This window comes from Cervus elaphus, chromosome 9 (genome assembly GCF_910594005.1).
Source record: "Cervus elaphus chromosome 9, mCerEla1.1, whole genome shotgun sequence".
Taxonomy (NCBI): Eukaryota; Metazoa; Chordata; class Mammalia; order Artiodactyla; family Cervidae; genus Cervus; species Cervus elaphus.
In genome coordinates this window covers 36,587,946-36,604,577 of record NC_057823.1, presented here as the reverse complement: position 1 = coordinate 36,604,577, position 16,632 = coordinate 36,587,946, and the positions used below count along the sequence as shown (strand labels likewise).

The following is a 16,632-nucleotide window of genomic DNA, read 5'->3' as shown; positions in this document are numbered from 1 at the left end:
TATTTATATAACAATTTTATCGATAATGAGATTTCGTTACTAAGCTCTAGATGCAATAAAAAAATGTCTTCTTTCTTCTAAGTTTGGCTACATTTTTCCATTTGTATTCAAATTGTTTCCCAAATCTATAAAAAATTCTCCTGATTCTTCTTTTTAATTATCTTCATTATTAGTATGGCAAAGTGTTAGAAGGTCAAGTATTTTTTAACCATCTGTTTCAACTACACCATCCACATCACTTTATAAACAGAGGAAGTGTTACCAACCATGCCCTGTAATTGAGGCACATAATCATACCAGCTGCCAAACTATGCCAAGCATGCCTGCTATGGAAACGGCTCTTCTTTCTCTGAATTAATTGTATCCACTGGGCCAATTTAATGCAGTGCTTCTCCAGCATTACCTTTGCCAACCATGACAGCTGTTGCAAGGAAGTCTACAATGCATCCACTGCCACTCACATTCCACCCTCAACTGTGGAACTGGGACTTGCAAAGCATCTCTGAATAATGTACTCGCCTGAAAAAGTGCAGGCAATTAGAGGCTTAAATGTCATCAGTATCATAATATGGCTCACTAGAAGTTAAAGAAATTAATATATATAAACACAAATTCATTTCACATTATTAGATAATTTTACATATCACAACTGAGTAAAATCCACTGGATCATTGCATTATAATATATATAATATATTTATCTTTCCTGATATCTAGGTTGGTAAAGAAGCTGCCTGCAACGCAGGAGACCCTGGTTCGATAGCTGGGTCAGGAAGATTCACTGGAGAAGGGATGGGCTAACCACTCCAGTATTGTTGGTCTTCCCTGGTGGCTCAGCTGGTAAAGAATCTACCTGCAATGCAGGAGACCTGGGTTCGATTCCTAGATTGGGAAGATCCCCTGGAGAAGGGAAAGGCTTCTCACTCCAGTATTCTGGCCTGGAAAATTCCATGGACTGTCTAGCCCATGGGGTCACAAAGAGTCGGACATGACTGAGTGACTTTCATTTTCACGTTCTTTCAGTCACTGAAGTGACCTGCATGACCAAGGAATTACTAGTGATTGAATTAAGACCAAAAAGCCCTTATCTCAAGCTTCTCTTAACTTCAACCATCCAGAAGACACCCACAAACTGTTATGCAAAACAAAACAGTAATAATAATCTAGCTCCATGCTGTCTAATAAAAATGTATTTCAAGTTACATATGTAATGTTAAATTTTCAAATAGCTGCATTTTTAAAGGAAAAGGAAAGAGATGAATTTAATTTTAATGATATATTTTACTCAACCAACAAGATCTGAAATAAACTAATATTTTAACATGTAGTCACTATGAAAGTTGAGATTTTATATTCTTTTCCTAAAAACAAGTCCTTAAAATACATTGTATACATAACACTTAATTAGGAGGCTAAATTTAAATTATACATTGTTAATCTGTATTTCCATTTAATGAAGTAGAGTCTAAAAAGTAGTTCACATATCTAAGTTGTTCCAAACATACTTCAGTTTTCCAATAACACATTCATGTACCATATAAACACATTCCTTTAGTATTCTCATGCATGTTGACAGAATGATATTGTTTAAATGAATTTTTGCTTAATGCAAAAGCATGTAAGTTTAAAAGCTATGACTGCCTAGTGAGTAAGTTCACTAAGCCTTGGGTCAACTCAGTTTTTAAAAGCCAAATTCAAAGAAATTGAATTGAAAACTACAAAGCATTCTTCAATTTTTCCTGTAGTATTCCATTCCTAATACTGGTGAAAAAATTTAAATTTAAATCGCAATGCCATTGTTGTTTGTTTTTGATTGTTGAACCATGACATACATTTTGACTTGGAGTTCACAGTACAGAAAATTCCTTATAAAACTCTTCTGCAACCAATAAGCACTGGCAAATTAAAAGAAGATTAAATCCATTGTCTTGTATTTCTTTCCATAAACCACTGATAATTTATAACATATGCATCAGTTCAGTTTGGTTCAGTCATTCAGATGTGTCTGACTCTTTGTGATCCCATGAATCACAGCACGCCAGGCCTCCCTGTCCATCACCAACTCCTGGAGTTTACCCAAACTCATGTCCATTGAGTCGGTGATGCCAACCAACCATCTCATCCTCTGTCATCCCCTTCTCCTCCTGCCCTCAATCTTTCCCGGGGGTCTTTTCCAATGAGTCAGCTCTTCGCATCAGGTGGCCAAAGTATTGGAGTTTCAGCTTCAACATCAGTCCTTCCAATGAACACCCAGGACTGATCTCCTTTAGGATGGACTGGATGGATCTCCTTCCAGTCCAGGGGACTCTCAAGAGTCTTCTCTAACACCACAGTTCAAAAGCATCAATTCTTCAGCGCTCAGCTTTCTTTATAGTCCAACTCTCACATCCGTATATGACCACTGGAAAAACCATAGCCTTGACTAGAACTTTGTTGACAGACCTTTGTTGGCAAAGTAATGTCTCTGCTTTTTAATATGCTATCTAGGTTGGTCACAAATTTTCTTCCAAGGAGTAAGCATCTTTTAATTTCATTGCTGCAATCACCATCTGCAGTGATTTTGGAGCCCAAAACAATAAAGTCAGCCACTGTTTCCACTGTTTCCCCATCTATTTGCCATGAAGTGATGGGACCAGATGCCATGATCTTAAGTTATCTGAACGTTGAGCTTTAAGCCGACTTTTTCACTCTCCTCTTTCACTTTCATCAAGAAGTTCCTTAGTTCTTCTTCACTTTCTGCCATTCCAGCTGTGCTTCTTCCACCCCAGGGTTTCTCATGATGTACTCTGCATATAAGTTAAATAAGCACGGTGACAATATACAGTCTTGATGTACTCCTTTTCCTATTTGGAACCAGTCTGTTGTTCCATGTCCAGTTCTAACTGTTGCTTCCTGACCTGCATATAGGTTTCTCAAGAGGCAGGTCAGGTGGTCTGGTATTCCCACCTCTTTCAGAATTTACCACAGTTTATTGTGATCCACACAGTCAAAGGCTTTGGCATAGTCAATAAAGCAGAAATATATGTTTTTCTGGAACTCTCTTGCTTTTTCAATGATCCAGCGGATGTTGGCAATTTGATCTCTGGGTCCTCTGCCTTTTCTAAAACCAGCTTGAACATCTGGAAGTCCACGGTTCACGCACTGCTGAAGCCTGGCTTGGAGAATTTTGAGTATTACTTTACTAGCATGTGAGATGAGTGCCATTGTGCAGTAGTTTGAGCATTCTTTGGCATTGCCTATCTTTGGGATTGGAATGAAAACTGACCTTTTCCAGTCCTGTGGCTACGGCTGAGTTTTCCAAATTTGCTGACATATTGAGTGCAGAACTTTCACAGCATCATCTTTTAGGCTTTGAAGTAGCTCAACTGGAATTCCATCACCTCCACTAGCTTTGTTCGTAGTGATGCTTCCTAAGGTCCACTTGACTTCACATTCCAGGATGTCTGGCTCTAGGTGAGTGATCACACCCCTGTAATTATCTGGGTCATGAAGATCTTTTTTGTATAGTTCTTCTGTGTATTCTTGCCACCTCTTCTTAATATCTTCTGTTTCTGTTAGGTCCATACCATTTCTGTCCTTTATTAAACCCATCTTTGCATGAAATGTTCCCTTGGTACCTCTAATTTTCTTGAAGAGATCTCTAGTCTTTCCCATTCTGTTGTTTTCCTCTATTTCTTTGCACTGATCATTGAAGAAGGTTTTCTTATCTCTCCTTGCTATTCTTTGGAACTCTGCATTCAGATGTTTATATCTTTCCTTTTCTCTTTGCTTTTCGTTTCTCTTCTTTTCACAGCTATTTGTAAGGCCTCCTCAGACAGCCACTTTGCCTTTTTGCATTTCTTTTTCTTGGGGATCCTCTTGATCTCTGTCTCCTGTACTATGTCATGAACCTCCATCCATAGTTCATCAGGCACTCTGTCTATCAGATCTAGTCCCTTAAATCTATTTCTCACTTCCACTATATAATCATAAGGGATTTGATTTAGGTCATACCTGAATGATCTAGTGGTTTTCCCCACTTTCATTTGCATAAATATATACAATTTGCATAAATGTACACAATTATTTTTTATAATTGTATCCATGTCACTTTTTAGAGAGACTGTTTCAGAAAACCAAGGTACAAATAATTTCAATGCATATAATATGATGAAATGAAGCAATAAAGGAAGCAATACTTTTACTCGAAAAATCCAGTAAGTCTGAATTTTTGACCTACCATAGCTGGTGCACTATCTACATGATGTAAACTAAATTTTTCATATTTAGATGAAATTCTTTGACAGATTTGAAAGATTCAAACAGCATCTAAGCCTTGAGTTCAATTTTTTTAGATTACAAATTGACAACCTTTCTTCCTACATTTGAGCTTACCCAAAGTATTTTTCATCCAAAGTATTAACTGGACTGTGTCTCTTTTATCACATGACTCATCTAAGGCTAAATAAAAGTTCCTTCAAATTTTCAAATTTTAAATCAACTGATCTTTGACACTGCAGGAAAGATCCATCTAGGTGAAAACATACATACTCCTGGGTAAAAGCAAGAGAAAAGAAAGCATACATCCATACAAAGATTAGTAATTAATGCTTATAGCACTTTGTTTATAATTGTCAAGACCTGAAAACAACAAGCAAAGTAATGTCTCTTTTTTAATATGCTGTCTAGGTTGGTCATAGTGTTTCTTCCAAGGAGCAAGCATCTTTTAATTTCATGGCTGCAGTCACCATCTGCAGTATTTTTGGAGCCCCAAAAAATAAAGTCTGTCACTGTTTCCATTGTTTCCCCATCTACTTGCCATGAAGTAATGGAACCAGATGCCATAATCTTAGTTTTCTGAATGTTGAGTTTTAAGCCAACTCTTTCACTTTCATCAAGAGGCTCTTTAATTCTTCTATGATTTCTGCCATAAGGGTGGTATCATCTGCACATCTGAAGTTTATGATATTTCTCCCAGCAATCTTGATTCCAGCTTGTGCTCCATCCAGCCTGGCATTTCACATAATGTACTCTACATATAAGTTAAATAAGTAGGATTCGGGTAACCCCCGGCAATGATGTTTTTGCAAAATGAAATAAAACTATAAACATAATCTTCAATTAAGCATTTTAAATAAAAAGTTTTCTAAACTACATGCACTTTTAAAGGGTATTTGTTTCTTCTAATGCCTTTTTATCCTATATTAAATACCATACCTTATGTGTTAAGATATCCAAACTATGAGGTAAATTATCTTCAATGTAACAGTATTTTATACAGAAAGGGAACAACCCTGCATCCTCTTTCTACCTAATTCCCAAAGCTATAAGCCAAGTTATAAGACAATGCTCCCAGGTAAACTGAGGTTCTGTTATCACCATGTTTGTTTAAAGAATAGGCCCTGATAGGATGCCCATATCCCAAGCAAAGTTAGCTTTAAAAAAAAGTAGCCCAAAACCAATGCAGTAAACCCTACAGCAAAAATTTTTAAAAAAAAGAGGCTGTACAGGTGCAAGGGGCCCCAGAAAGACAACTGCCATTAATTGTTTGTGACTTTCTAATAAATTATCATCACTATCTCTAAACTGTAAGTTCCATAAAGACGGAGATCAGGTCTGCTCTAGTTCACTAGTAAAACAGAGCTCAATCAGAGTAGATGATCAAATACAGCAAGCATCCAATAGATTTTTGTTGTAAGAATGATTTACTGAGAAAATGAATAAGTATACAAATGAACAAACATATAAACAACTGATTAATCAGCACACGAGACAATTTAACCCACAATAGAAAATTTAGACCACAACTAAGCTCTTGTCAAGACTAAACATTAAATTTAGGAAACAATATATAAGAGAAAAGGAAAAACACAAGATAGGAGGAATAATACTAAAAATAAAACATAAGACAGAAGTAAAAATACTAAAACTATTACAGAAAAAGGAACAAATACACCACCATACTCTAAGAAGCGGAACAGATACTAAAGAAAAAAAAAGACTTGAGAAGAATTATTTAAATATAAGAAGACAATGAGACAAAGGTGATTAGGAAAATCAAGAATAGATAGTTCTTCAATAAATGGTGTTGGAAAAACTGGATGTCCACATGCAAAAGAATAAAATTAGATGTTATGTTACAAAATACACAAAAATTAGATCAAAATGTATTAAAGACCTAAACATAAGATCTGAAATTTAAAACCTCTTAGAAGAAAATATGGAGAAATTTAAAACCTCATAGAAGAAAATATGAAGAAAAGCTTAATGACATTAGATTTCTCGGGAATGACACCAAAAGCAAAGAATACAAAAGAGAAATAAATAGGATCACAATGAACTTCTAAATTTCTGTGCATCAAAGGACACAATCAACAAAGTGAACAGGCAACCTACAGTTCCTCTTCCTTTTTCAAGTTCTCAATATAAGGAGCCTGGAAGTTACCACTCCATCATAACAATGAATAAGAAACTGAAATAGCTTTATTGGATGACAATGTAAGATACATTACATTCTCATTTTTTCCTTTCATGTGGGAATTTCTCCAAGTTACTTCACTGACATCTGTCTTGGTCAGTTCAGGCTGCTACAACAAAATGCCACAGGCTGCCTGACTATCATTTCTTCTGGGAATACCCATGTTATAAGCCTTATATATGAAACTTAAAGCTCAGAATTTAAATCTTCAGGATTGGGAGACAATGTCCTGTGAATATATTCATGTTTCTGCACACTCAGGGCTTTTTCAGCACAGAGCCCTGGCACCAAGGTTAAAGGATGTTTGAATAATGCACACGTCATGGAAGTAATGACATGCTGCTGTATTATACACAAGCACAGGAAAAAAAAAAAATGGGAAGCAAATACAACATACTCTCCATTCTAAATACCTGAGGATGTGAGGAGGGAACTGCAGTTACAGAGTGACCTAGAAGGAAGGCAAAGAATATCAACTCTGGCTTTAAACACTGATTTGTTTCAGCAGCTAATAGGCCCCATGCTTACCACACAAATAAGCAACCATCAATTTCCCTCTCCTCCTTCAAATACATAGTTTATGAAATATCTTTTCACAGATTTAAAGAGTTGTCCAAGAGATACAAACAACGTGTAGGCCATAATAAAACTTCTCAATATCTCACTGACATATGACACCATGTTAGCTGATAATTACCACCAAGATATGGGAAACTGTGTAACTCTCATAAGAAGGGTATATAAAATATATGTAAGAAGTATATAGACAAGTCTAATTTAAAGCAACAAAAATGAAGACTATTTACTGAATCCCCAGAGATAAAATACCTCAAAAACACACTAGTATGGTATTAGATGCTTACCCAAATTGCTCCATAATTTTCCAAACCAGCCCTAACCCATTCTAACATGTTCTCACACAATCTTCTCTATCCTTCTCTGTGATTAAGATTAGGAATTAGTCTTTCAACCTCTTAATAACAGCATTTTTTTTATATGAACTTGAAAAATGTTAGAACTCTTTACTAGTTCCACCACTTACTAGCTATGTGACATTACTAAGCATCTCTGTGTCTCAGTTTCTACTTTTACAAAACAGAAATCTTAATAACATCTTCCTTATGAAATCATTATGAAAATCAAATGAGTTAATATTTGTATTTAGAAAAGTGAGACATAATAATCAAGATAAGAATGTCTGGAAAGTAAAATCATATTAGTAAAGAAGAGAGTAACAGCTTTTCGACTTCAGAAAATATTTCTAGCATTTGGTACCCAGGGAAACTTAAGTACTTATTCCAAATTTGAACTTTCCTTTTATTTTATACTCATAACCTCCAATATTTGGTTCTTTACATTTTTCCCTCTGAGTGTTAAAATATTTAGTAGTCAATAAACCTAGATAGATAGCTAGGCAGATAAACTGAACTTCAACAAAATTAAAAGGTTTTTTTTTTTTGCAAAGAACACAATCAAGAAAGTAAAAAGACAATCCAAAAAATGAAAGAAAATATTTGCAAGTCACAAATCTGGTAAGGTGTTATCCTACAGAATATATACAGAACACTTACAAAACAATAATAAAGAGAACTAGATTTAAAAATCAGCACAGGATTTGAGAGTTATTTCTCAAAAAAAAAGATATACAAACAAATGACAGATAAGCACATAAAAAGATGCTCAACATATAAGTCACTAGGGAACACAAACCAAAACCATACTGAGGGACATCCCTGGTGATTCAGCGGTTAAGAATCCACCATGCAATGCAGGGAACACAGGTCCAGTCCCTGTCAGGACACTAAGACCCCACATGCCACAGAACAATTAAGCTGATGAACCACAACTAGAAAGGGCACCACAACAAATGATCCCGCATGTCACAACTAAGGCTTGATGCAATCAAACAAATAAGTAAATATTTCAAAAACAAAGAAACAAAAAACTCCACAGTGAGATACCAACCATGGTGGCCAAAACTTAAAAAGGGAGGGAGGGCATAACTAGTGGCCGCCAGGAGATGGAGAAATTGAATTGGGTAGAGGAAATGTAAAACAGTGTAGCTGTTTGGAAAACAGTATGGCAGTTCCTCAAAAAAATAAAAACAGAGTTACTAAATGACTCAACAATATACTTTTAGGTATATACCCAAAAGAACACAGAACAGGTATTCACACACAAAACTTGCACATAACAGCATTATTCACAACAGCCAAAAAGTAGAAATAAAAGTCCATCAATGGATGAATGATAAACAAAATGTATATGCATACAGTGGTATATTATTTAGCCATAAAAAAGAATGAAGGGCTGATACATGCTACAACATAGATAAACTTTGAAGGATCCATGCCTAAGTCAAAGAAATTAGACACAAAAGACTACATATTACATAACTCCATTTATAGGGTGTGTCCAGAATAAGCAAAACTACAGAGAAAAAGTAGATTACTCTTTACCTGGACTTGGAAATGGAGGAAAGGGTAAAATGACTGCTAATGGGTACAGATGTTTTCAGGGGCATGAAACTCCAGAATGTGGAAAATACTATGGAAAAAGGATAGCTGCACAAGATATATATATATGTATGTGTGTGTATATATATATATATATACACACACACTAAAATCCGCTGATATATATATACACACTAAAATCCACTGAATTGTACACTTTAAAGGGGTAAATATTAAAATTATGAGTTATATCTCAATTTAAAAATATCTAGTGCTGCATTTTCCAAATTTGCTGGCATATTGAGTGCAGCACTTTCACAGCATCATCTTTTAGGAGTTGAAATAGCTCAACTGGAGTTTCATCACATCCACTAGCTTTGTTCATAGTTTTGCTTTCTAAGGCCCACTTGACTTCACATTCCAGGATGTCTGGCTCTAGGTGAGTGATTACACCATCGTGATTATCTGGGTCGTGAAGATCTTTTTTGTACAGTTCTTCTGCGTATTCTTGCCACCTCTTCTTAATACCTTCTGCTTCTGTTAGATCCATACCATTTCTGTCCTTTATCGAGCCCATCTTTGCATGAAATGTTCCCTTGGTATCTCTAATTTTCTTGAAGAGACCTCTAGTCTCTCCCATTCTGTTGTTTTCTTTTATTTCTCTGCATTGATCATGAGGAAGGCTTTCTTATCTCTCCTTGCTCTTCTTTGGAACTCTGCATTCAAGTGGGAATATCTTTCCTTTTCACTTCTTTTCACAGCTATTTGTAAGGCCTCCTCAGAAAGCCATTTTGCTTTTTTGCATTTCTTTTCGCTGGGCTGGAAGAAGCACAAGCTGGAATCAAGATTGCCGGGAGAAATATCAATAACCTCAGATGTGCAGATGACACCACCCTTATGGCAGAAAGTGAAGAGGAACTAAAAAGCCTCTTGATGAAAGTGAAGGAAGGGAGTGAAAAAGTTGGCTTAAAGCTCAACATTCAGAAAACTAAGATCATGGCATCTGGTCCCATCACTTCATGGGAAATAAATGGGGAGACAGTGGAAACAGTGTCAGACTTTATTTTTCTGGGCTCCAAAACCACTGCAGATGGTGATTGCAGCCATGAAATTAAAAGATGCTTACTCCTTGGAAGGAAAGTTATGACCAACCTAGTTCAGTTCAGTTCAGTTGCTCAGTCGTGTCCGACTCTGCAACCCCATGAATCGCAGCACGCCAGACCTCCCTGTCCATCACAAACTCCTGGAGTTTACTCAAACTCATGCCCATCGAGTTGGTGATGCCATCCAGCCATCTCATCCTCTGTCATCTCCTTCGCCTCCTGCCCCCAATCCCTCCCAGCATCAGACAAACCTAGATAGCATATTAAAAAGCAGAGACATTACTTGGCCACCAAAGGTCCATCTAGTCAAGGTTATGGTTTTTCCAGTGGTCATGTATGGATGTGAGAGTTGGACTGTGAAGAAAGCTGAGTGCCGAAGAATTGATGCTTTTGAACTGTGGTGTTGGAGAAGACTCTTGAGAGTCCCCTGGACTGGAAGGAGATCCATCCAGTCCATCCTAAAGGAGGTCAGTCCTGGGTGTTCACTGGAAGGACTGATGCTTGAAGCTGAAACTCCAATACTTTGGCCACCTCATGTGAAGAGTTGACTCATTGGAAAAGACCCTGATGCTGGGAGGGATTGGGGGAAGGAGGAGAAGGGGACGACAGAGGATGAGATGGCTGGATGGCATCACCGACTCTATGGACATGAGTCTGGGTAAACTCTGGGAGTTGGTGATGGACAGGGAGGCCTGGTGTGCTGTGATTCATGGGGTCGCAAAGAGTCGGACACAACTGAGCGACTGAACTGAACTGAACTGAACTTAGTGTTGCATTGCTTCTCAAACTTTAATCTGCAAAACAATTACTTGAGTATCTTAGTAAAATGAAGACTCTAAGTAGTTCTAAGGTGGAACCTGATATTCTGCATTTCTAACAAGCTATGAAGTGATGTCAGTGCTGTTAACTGGTCCATGAACCACACGAGGAAGGAAGGCAGAGCACAGCCAACTCCCAAAGCTGTTGACAGAAGTAAAGAGAAATGATATTGTTCATGAAACTAAAAAGACAATCTCAAGAAAATGAAAACACTAACTTAAAGAACTTTCTGTACTCCCATACTCACTGCTGCAGTATTTATTGCTACCAAGATAAGGAAACAACCTAAACACCCATCAACAGATGAGTGGATGAGAAAATGTGATATATGTGTATACACTGGAATATTATCAGGCCATAAAAAAGGACATCCTACAATTTGTGACAACTTGGCTGGACCTTGAAGGCATTATGCTAAGTGAAATAAGTTAGAGAAAAAGGAGAAACAAATAGTATGATCTCACTTACATGTGAAATTAAAAAAAAAAAGAACTTGTAGATACAGAAAATAGATTGATTGCTGCTGCGGGGGGGGGTAAGGGCACCAAAAATGCAAACTTCAGTTACAAAATAAGTCACAGCAATGTAATGTACAGCATGATGACTAAAGTTAAGAATACTGTATTATATATTTTAAAGTTGCTAAGAGAGTAGATCATAAGAATTCTAATCACAAGAAAAAAATTCTGTACCTATGTACAGGAATGGATATTAACTAGACTTACTGTGGACAGCACTTTTCAATATATACAAATATTGAATCATTATGCTATACACCTGAAACTAATATAACATGTCAGTGAAAGTGAAGTGAAAGTTGCTCAGTCGTGTCCAACTCTTTGCAACCCCATGGACTATACAGCCCATGGAAATCTCCAGGCCAGGATACTGGAGTGGATCGCCTTTTCCTTCTCCAGGGGATCTTCCCAACCCAGGGATCGAACCCAGGTCTCCCGTATTGCAGGCAGAGTCTTTACCAGCTGAGCCACAAGGAAAGCACCCCATATAATTACACCTCAATAAAAAACATTTTAAGGATAACAATGAATTTTAATTAGGCAACAGATTAGATGTAACATAAGCCAGTCCTTAACAGCTCTATACAGACACAAGACAAAGTTTTTACGAAAATGTGTTAGCCAGTGAGTGCTCCCAACAGTGCCCTAACTATCAAGTGAGAAATCAAGCTTTAGTGAAAGTTTTAAAGGCAATAAAGCAAGAATATGCAAACACTCCCTGAAAATAAGTTTATGAAGAAAGCCAGAAGCCTCTACAAACATTTCCATATTCACCTTAGATTTATTCCTAGCAAATGATAAGAGTCTCCTGTGTAAAATTCTTCTGAGGGAACAGATATTCATTCATTGCCAAATGGCCTGGATATATTAGAAATTCAGATTAAAAGGAGGCCAAGTTAATGTTTGCATTGGGCTTCCCAGGTGGCTCAATGGTAAAGAATCTGCCTACAAATACAGGAGATGCAGGAGACACAAGATCAATCTCTGGGTCGGGAAGAGCCCCTGGAGGAGGAAGTAGTGACCCACTACAGTATTCTCGTCTGTAAAATCCCAAGGCAGAGGAACCTGGCACACTACAGTCCATGGGGTCACAAAAGAACCAGACACGACTGAGCACAGCAAGTTAGCGCCTGATTTACAATTCTTTCATTCCTCAATTAGGTAAGTATGAAGTCCACCTGTGTATTTGGGAAAAGACCAATACTTTGGATGTTAATTTTGATTTCTGTTTTCTTTTTGTCATTTTTTTGTTTCTTGTGTTTAAAGCAAAAAATTTATACTACTACAGAAACTAAGCAGATGAACTAAACTAAGAATAACAGCTAAGACAAACTGATGCAAAAAGCAGGTATGTGGGTGTACGTATATTGAAGTGGTGGTAAAAGAAATGACAAATAAATTACATTTAGAAATAAAACCTAATTAACTTAAGCTACATTATTTAGAGATTATTTTAAACTACACCTCTGACTGACAAGAGATGATGTACGTTTTTTTTCCTTTTTCATTTTTACTTTTCACTTGGTGAACTAGACTGTAAGAAAGAATTATTAAACTATTTATATAGAGCAGTAGCTTTGAATGAACCAAGAAATATATAAATAAGCATGCTTTTACAAGTAAACAACCAGTGTATAGTAGACTGTAGTTATCTTAAGGCCTTCTGGTCTGCCCATTCGTGATTTTAAATCATCCTGCTGATAGCAACACCCCATGGTCCCTAAGGAAGTTATTCCTAATTCCTGTGGTACTTCTGTCAATAATGGTACCACCATCCACAACAACTCCAATGAAAGAACAACCCAGGATTCTACTCTGGGGAAGATAAATTATCTTTCTATTATGATAAATAAAACCAGGGGAGACCGCTTTCCACAGACATCTTCCAGTGGCAGGGAGGAAGCTCATTCATAACAAGAGAAAAATCAGAACACAAAGGGAAGCAAACTCTCAAAAGATGCTTGAGAACCAGATTCAGCCAAGTCAGAAGCCATCCCCATCTAATTTGGAGTTTCCCAGTAACATGACTTATATACTTTCTTTTGTTTAGCTTGAGTTGGATTTCTGTCATCCATGAGAAAGACATATTACATACAATTTACTTGTGCCATATATTAAAGCAAGGCCCCTAAGAAAGTCTACTATGTAATAAAATAAATTTTCTTTCAGAAAAGCTGAGGAACAAAGTTAATAATTAAGTAAAAATCATCACATATACAGGAAATGTTTTTAAGAAATAGGAGAAATACTAAAAACAAGCAAATTTTTTAGTGTTATAGAAGACAGTTCAGACCTTACTATATAATCACTGTAATTATCAATATCATTTTATAACTAGATATCTGTCTAAGGATATGTATATAGTAACATTTAAAAATCAATCCACTTCTCAAAAAAATAAAAATCAATCCACTTTTCAATTCATCTCACCTATTTCTGTTTGTATATATTTATGCCTATATACATACATCACTTCATGGCAAATAGATGGGAAAACAGTGGAAACAGCGTCAGACTATTTTTCTGGGCTCCAAAATCACTGCAGATGGTGACTGCAGGCATGAAATTAAAAGACGCTTACTCCTTGGAAGGGAGTTGGTGATGGCCAGGGAGGCCTGGCGTGCTGCAGTTCATGGGGTTGCAAAGAGTCGGACACGACTGAGTGACTGAACTGAACTGAACATATACGAAGTATATACTTATATATTGTATATATACCATATATAATTTATGTACAAAATATATTTATATGCTTTTTTTAGAAAGAGTAAATTATGCAGACTTCATTGGTTTTTTTAGCAACAACTTCTAGAAACGTATCTTTTCTAAGTCATACTCATATATTGGGGCTGAATACTGTATACTCTAAAAAGCAATGCATATTATTGTTTTTACAATGATTCATATTTCCAAAATACATTAAGATGAAACTGTCTCAAGATATATAAAATGAGTTTTTACAAATTGTTTCATGTTTTAAATTACTATTTTTTTATTTCAAGCAAAAATATTTAGGAAAAAATCATCTTTCTGGTCTAGAGCTAGCAAAATTTCAATTCCAAAAAGTAAAACTTGAATATCTATTCCTTACTCTCAAAAGGTTTAGAAAAACATAATTATATAGAGACAGAGTGATATATGGCATAAAGTTAACAGCTGAGGGTATTTGAGAGAACTTTGTACTATTTGTGAAATTTTCCTGTAAGTTTGAAGTTATTGCAACATCAAAGTTCACAACTTTGTATCTTGTCTATCATATGATTATTAGAGTGATGATGTCATTAAAAGTACATTCTATTTTGTGAACTTTGTTTTTATACTGATGACCCATTTTTGAGATTTCTGTCTTTATCTTTTTTTTTTAAGAACTCCAAGAACTCCAAGTTTATGAAGCCTTTTTCTGATTCATACTCTTCTCAAGAACCATTTGCCTTTTCACTTTAGTTTATGGTGATGTTTTCCCCCATGTTAAACCTATCTGATGTTTCTTTTAGGCATTTTCTTCTATGTTCTGGTTGTGAGGTACCCATTTAAAGGTTTAATATATAATCTACCTACATTTGCTTCTAGTTTGGAAAAACAAGAAGAGAAAAAGAAAAGTATGGCATAGTAGGACTAGGAAAATTAATTTACCTGTTTCCTTATCTGCTACTAAATTTAAAAGAGAAAAATAGTTTTGGTAAATTTTCATTTTTAAAATAACTTTTAATTTTTTTAATGTGACTATGTACTTCATTTCTGTGGTAGTCATGTAGTTATCACAAAATGAAAGCTTAGTGTTGCAGACATGACATACCCATGCAAAAAAGAAAAAAAAAAATTTGCACAAATGTTTTACAAATGTAACACTTTCATCAAACTTTTTTCTTTATACTGAGAAATATCTAAATGTAATGCAAACACACAGCTCCCTGGTGGCTGAACAGTAAAGAATCTGCCTGCAATGCCAGAGACCTAGGTTTGATCCCTGAGTTGGGAAGATCCCCTGGAAAAGGGAATGTAAACATAAAATTTTACCTGAAATGTGCCACATTCTAACAGTATCTATGTCTTCAATGAGTTGGTTCTTGTGAACACAGGGACTACTTAAGAAGTTAAATAAACCTACAGAAGCTATTATATATATATAAATATTCCAGATGAAAGTTTTCCTTTTCAGAAGTGGTACAGTACTTTAAGACCATAGGCTGTGGCTCTAAACTAGATGGATTCAAATCACAGTTCTGTTATGAGTAGTTATATGATCTAAAGTGAGGTTAACTAATACAATTAACAATACTTACATCATGGAATCTGGGGAAAGATTAAACAGATTAATATATGTAAAGTACTTGGAAATAGTACTGGCCCATTCAAAGCATTCAACATGTTAGCTGAGTTTCATCTAAAAACCACACCCACATTTTAGTTAAAAGGAATGAAAACTATAAAGAATCTAAGATCAAAAATCTCGGAATCAGGGCTTCACAGCTATTTTTCACTAAGTGCATGGCTTGTATAAACCCAAAAAGAGCGTAGAAAAGTATGTAACATAAGAACTATTGAAAATATAGGAATAATTTCATTACAAATAGAAGTTTTTCATATACCTGTTTCAATATAAAATAGCCTAAGTATGCCAAAAATAGAAGCTTAAAGAAAAAACTGCAAATAACAAACTTTAAAAAGATGTAAACACTTTCATTGGTAAATAGAGAACATAAATTTTTTATACTCATAGAACATGCGTAAAAATTTTTCATGTACTTGCCCTCATAAATATCATAAAAGTATTCAAAATATTGTTGGCAATGTTTCATGTTCTAACAGAATAAGAAATAAAATAGTGACAAAAAATGTTAGAACACTTGAGAATTAAGAACTCCTTGTAGTTCATGAATAGAAAGAAATCAAAACAAATAACAAATCATATCAATGCTATAGATACAAAAAACACATCAATCCAAAGCCACAGGAAACAATGATAATTACACCAAGAAGAAATATTACAGTCTTCCTTTATTATTAAAGAAGAAACTGACTAATCTTGGTAAAGAAACATAGCACTAGTAAGCACAAATCTTACAAAATCAAAAGGAAAAAAAATCTGAATATGTGAAATAAACAGATCCAGGGAAAAGTTCAAATTAATGAAGAAAGAATAAAGTTTAATAGTCATTAAAACAACCTAAAGGCTAATACTTCTGAAAGCTCAATAAATAGGGAAACTCTTTTTGAGTCTGTTCATGAGAAAAAGTGTGAGTGTGTGAGAGAGAGAGATTAGGAAAAAAGTAAACATTC

General features: G+C 35.6%; 1 protein-coding gene across 3 annotated transcripts in view; it reads right to left on the bottom strand.

Annotated features, from left to right (window-relative positions):
• Positions 1-16,632, bottom strand: part of DTWD2 (DTW domain containing 2) — a 75,826-nt gene that overhangs the window by 21,893 nt on the left and 37,301 nt on the right. The window lies entirely within an intron of this gene.